The sequence below is a fragment of the Brassica napus genome, unplaced genomic scaffold (assembly GCF_020379485.1).
Source record: "Brassica napus cultivar Da-Ae unplaced genomic scaffold, Da-Ae ScsIHWf_3088;HRSCAF=3902, whole genome shotgun sequence".
In the NCBI taxonomy this organism is placed as follows: Eukaryota; Viridiplantae; Streptophyta; class Magnoliopsida; order Brassicales; family Brassicaceae; genus Brassica; species Brassica napus.
In genome coordinates, this window is record NW_026016323.1 from 545152 (window position 1) to 551031 (window position 5880).

The 5880-nt window shown below is 31.4% G+C and overlaps 1 long non-coding RNA gene across 1 annotated transcript; it reads left to right on the top strand.

The window, feature by feature from the left end:
* Positions 1 to 796: 796 nt before the first annotated feature.
* Positions 797 to 2196, top strand: LOC106356184. Its single transcript, XR_007335227.1, has 2 exons — positions 797 to 1948; positions 1988 to 2196. It is a non-coding gene; the product is annotated as an uncharacterized LOC106356184 (long non-coding RNA).
* The last annotated feature ends 3684 nt before the right edge of the window (positions 2197 to 5880 follow it).

Consider the following 5880-nt stretch of genomic DNA (forward strand, 5'->3'; position numbering starts at 1 on the left):
TTGACATATTTCAACAACGTTGACTTGTGCATAATGATGTACCAGACGTGCCATGAAGAATTGTTGAATACAATCACTCTCCATAATTATATAGCAAGACGGGACATGTCTCTGCGCAATATCACTGTACCATACAGAACCCACCGACAGCTTCCCATACTCACCCATGTATCTAAAAGCTTGATCTTTTAAGAAACACTTCCGTTGGGCTTTGTTTTGTAAAAGCCCATCTCAACGTCTACGTTTCCCAGTTGTTGCATCCTGCGTGACCTAACTCAAATGTTTTTTTTTTTTTGCCAAAACCTAACTCAAATGTTGGGAGAGCAATATCATCTTTTACGCTGTCCATCTCGTCATCAAATTCATTGCTTTTGACTTGGATTCCACCCTCATCATTGTAAACATCGAAAATTGGACTCCAACAATTTTTTTTTAAACAATAACTTCACTTTCCACGAACAAAGTCTCCATGATCCAGAATCGAATTTTGATTAAGAAACCAAAATACAAGCTCTATACCACCTGATGTAGCGGAAGCTACGATAACACAATGATCTTATTTAGTCTAAGAATACCTAAGATCAATGTCTTCTTAAATTCGTTGAGATTACCAATGATCTACCGAAAACAAGGAACACACAGAAATCCTCAACTTTTATTAATCAAATTATGAACTTCATACAAACATAAGCATAAACGGCTATATATAAGAAAACCGTAAAATCCTAATATAATAAAAATAATTATCAAATTATTAATAAACAAATAATTAAAATACTTAGAATGTTATCTCTGCATCAGTTTGTTTACTAGAATCCATTTGATAAGTCAATGCCATATAAGGATGACGGATCTACATCATCTAATTATCTAAATGCTATAATACTAAGTTAGATGTGATTCCAACATAAAACCAATCGATGATAAATGTATTGGTCATCAATATTCTTATATATTATTTAAGATACTTTTTGGATTGGACATCATAAATCAGATTTTAATATCATGTAAAATTAAATAGACTTCTAACATAAAATTAATTAGTGATAATTAGATTGATCTATGTCTCTTTTATATTATTTAAGATATTTTCTAATGTAGGAGACTTTGTCTTTAGTAACAAGTCTAGCTATATGATTCAGATAGTTATTTAATAAACAATATAAATAAGTACTACGGCTTGTAATGATCAGTTCTATAATGAATTTTTTACTCTCTAGGACACATTATGACTTATGAATTACACATACAGACACTTGATGCTGGAGAGGCACTTTATTGATGTGCATTGTCCTTCTTGCCCTCAAATAAGATCCAACTACACAATCTCTCTCTTCTCATTCTAACTAGAAAGTAGAAACTAACCGATTACTTTACTTCCACAAAAACTAATTAGGCAATAAAAATAAGTAATTCAAAAACTATTTCTTATTTTTTTGAAAAGTCATATATTCCCTATATTCTCTCTCCAATACCTATTTTGGATCTCAGATTTACTTTCTCAAATTTTCTAACCCTAATTTTCCCAAAACTCTCTCCTCCTTCTTCATAATTTGTCGAAGAAAACCAAGAACCCAGAATTATCAGGCTGGTTTTGATTATGTGATTTCCTCTCCACGTCTTTATTCATCTTTCTCCACTTTCCGATAATTCTCATCTACCTTTTTACTCTCTTTAGTGAACGATGACGAAATCTAAGCCAAAGAAGAAAGGCAAGACTACTGAAGAACTAACCCCATCGCAAACCTATATCGGAGTCGAGAAAGCATGGCAAAATCGAAGAAGCTCAATTGTCAACCTTTGAGATTTTGTGGACGGGAGAGATGACGGAGCTCCGGTGTGGAGAAGGTGACATGACAGCGAGCAGGTCCGAGCTCCGTTGTGGAGAGGAAGACGGGAAATCGAGCAGGTCCGAGCTCCGGTGTGGAGAGGACGCGATGACGAGCAGGTCCGAGCTCCGGTGTGGAGAGGACGCGATGACGAGCAGGTCCGAGCTCCATTGATTATTTTGTTCATTATTTGGTTGTTGTAGTCACGTGAGTCTTAAAATAAAGTGTGTATGATTACTCAGTTTATTGAGAATTCAAATTGAATGATGTATTCACTAAAACATCAAAAACGTAATGTTGTTCTATAATTGTTGCATTGATCTGTGTTAACAATTAGTTTATTTGCATGGGTTCTTTTGTTCTGTTTCTGTTACTGGGTTCTTAAGCCAAGCTTAAAAAACATGTTTTTATGTGGTTGATAGCATACTTATACTGAAATCCATCTAATATCTTAAAAACTGTAAATATGTGTTTGAACTTTTTCTTTATAATCTTTATTACAATGTTACGAGCCTTTCAAGTTCTTTATCCCTTTTATTAAAAAAATTAGTCCAAAATCATCCATCCACAAATGTTTTTTTCTTAAACATATCTTGTCCACACAAATCATGTATGTGTTTAATATGAAAGTATCATGATCTATTCTGTACTCTTAATAATTAAGTTAATATGAAATCACTTTTCTCTAATCAACACTAAATCATGTCCACTTTTTTTTTGTAAATATTTACTATGTCCATATCCACATCTTTTTTTTCTATAGACGCAATATTTATAATATTGTCCATATTTTATTTGTCCACAAACATTTAATCCACAATTTGTATTTGTTCAAAAATATACTAATATGGATCTTAAAATGTAGAGAACAAAAATATATAATTTATGATATCAAATTATTTATTTATATACTCTAATATGTTCAAATAATCACATAAAGAAATAAAGGGGATAAATAAAGTAGTACTAGAAAAGTTTAAATAACTCTAACCATACGATCTAGTTGCACTCCTCAGACCAACGATTCAGAAAACGCCAAACCTCTCTTCCATGTCCCAGTTAAGCCAGCGAGGGGTATATATGTCCAGCAGTTGCCACCTGTGTGGAGAAAGTGCCTCTCCAGCGTAAAGTGTCATATTGTGAAAGTAAAGATACAAATGTGTCTCATTAGGTAATGCACTCTCAAAACTATATACAAACAGACAATTGCCACTTGATTTCGAATCAAAGCTTTCATCACCTCCAACGTCACTTAAATACGAACTTGAAAAGACGTTAGTCTTAAGTTTGTAGGAGTTCAATAAGAAACATTTACACTATAAGACACTTTTTCTAGTTTAATGTTACATTATAAGACATTTCTTTCTATTAGGATAGTTTTCTTTAACCAAATCTACTTTCTACTTATAAGCTAACTAAACAAGCTAACAAATGTGTCTCATTTTTCTCTTTCTTATCAACTTATTCTTTCTCAGATCAAATTCTCCTTCTTTTTTTGTTCAGAGGATTTGTTTTTTACATATTTTTAATTTTAAAATGTTCAAAACATTTTCTTTTAAGTTTTATAATTATACATTTTTCAATTCATCCACGACGTTCTTTAATTATCATTAAATCAAATAACGAAAATTCTTTTTTTCAATCTCTGATAATCTCCAATGACCTAACTAACATTGAGAGAAAGATAGGGAGGCAAATGAGAGAGACAACAAGCTTCCATCTCCAGTTGCCGTTCTTGTGGCCGAGCTAAGAACCGTCGGCGTGGCAGAGCTCATGACCTTAGATGACGACAGGTTTACTCCGACAGAAGACGACGGCGAACTCATCTCTTTTTGTGAATCCTAAGCTTGAAAAGACAGAGATCCATGGTTACAAGCTTAAAGAGACAGATATCCTTGATAAAAAAAGACAGAGATCCATTGCTCCATCCGAGCTCTGCCGACAAGCTCCAATCCACCGCAACAAGCTCCATTCCGCCGCAGTCCTTTTTGTTCTCAACAATTTCAAATCTTCTCAATGATTTCAGGTCGCCGCCGCAACCTTATCACCACCGAGACCTTCTCCCACGATCCTTTGCTTTGATTGAGCTCTTCCCATGGCGAACTGAAACTCGAGCCTGAGATCAGGATCGAGCGAGCGTTACCCAAACAACTTCTTTTATTTTCATTTTAAGCCCTTCATAATTAGCTTTATTGTTATTTGACCCCAAATTTTTGAATATACAAATTTGTCCTCTTTAATTGATCCTAAACTTACAAATATGCACTGTTTCCCTTAGTATATACATATGAACGCATAATCGCAATGTATATTACAAAATATAACCTAAAATGACTTAAAGTAACTAAATTAAAATGCTAAATATCATTAAAATCATAAAATATTAAGATGAAGCAAATAGAGTGTATAAAATTTAACTAAATTAAAATGGTAAAAACCATTTAAATGTAATATAAACATAAATAAATTTTTAAATGATCTAAATTAACTAAAACAAGATATTCAAAATCATTCAAATCATAAATTATCATTATTTCTAATTGTCCTATTTGGTGTACATGTGTTCTTTTTGGTGAAACGTTGTACGTGTGGACAATAAAAAAAAGTGTACACCATGACAATTTTTTACCATGCAAATATTGCAAATTTAAATGTTTCTAACAAATTTATCAGGTGTATATGTGATTTCTTGCATATGTATCTAGAAAATTATCCGGTCTCTATGTATTATTGTACAGGTTATTGTACAAACAAATTCAATACATATATCTATATATATATATATATATATATATCTAATGAAACCTAACGAGATCTAAATGAACTAAACAAGTTACTCAAAATCATTAAATATCATAACTTGCACAAAGTACCAATGAACATTTGTACATGTTATTTATCATAAAACCTTGTACATATTCATTGTTGTACATGTGGATACCGAAAATGTTTGTGTATACCATGACATGTACATATAGATGTTCAAGAATCATCGTACGTGTGGATCATACTTAAATAATATTGTTGAATGCTGTCAAATGGTATGCAGATATCATGTCTATCACTGAATAAATATATTTTTTGTTCCATAAAGTTATATTTTCTAAATATTTCTGTATTTTTTAATATGCGTAAATACTTTAGCAAATTCTTAAGTATTTTCAGTTTTAGCTAAAATAATTTTTTTAGTTTTTAAGCAAAATATTAAGTTTCTGGTTAAGTTACAAAATAAAATTTATGGTTTCTGACCAAAAATACAATATATGGTTTTGATGTTTTTTTACAATGTGTACATGCGAATCATTGCGCAGATAACTAGTGTACATGTGACTATTGTACATATGGATAAACAAAATTTTGTCTACATAGTGTCATGTACATATGACTACATGCAAATATCATTAGAAACAATGTACACAAGAAATTATTTATACACCATTGATATGTTATCATTTTACAGATGTTTATCATCTCATTTAGCTCATATTAATCATTTTAAGATGCATTTAAATATATACACATATATATGCACATTTAGAAATATGAGACCAAATAAAATGGATTTATTTGAAAATCAGAAACATCTGTGGCAGAAACAAAATAAAACAAAATGGCAGTCATAGATGTTGTAAAATCAGAATATTCTTTTGGTCTAGATTGCACAATTAAAAGTCAAGAGAAAATTTGTGAAAAAAAATTGCGGCAAATTGAAAAATAAACAAAAGTTGGAAGACCAGATGTGCAAATAATCAAAAGTTCACCATTGTTGCTCCTGTGAAGCTTTCTCTTTCATCTGCAACCAAAGCGACGATGATTTTGGCGGCCACAACTCTGTTCCCGACCATGGTGACCACAGTGAGGAGGAGATGACTTGAATTTGACATTTGAAAAAGAAATTTTACATTATGTAATTTATCTAGTTTATCTAGCTAGTTTTTCTCTATAAATTAATCTTTCTTTTTTATTTTTAACGTCAGTAAATATATCAATAACAACACCTGCATCCAAAAAAAAATAAAAAATAACAGAATAAATTTTCACTAAGTTATAC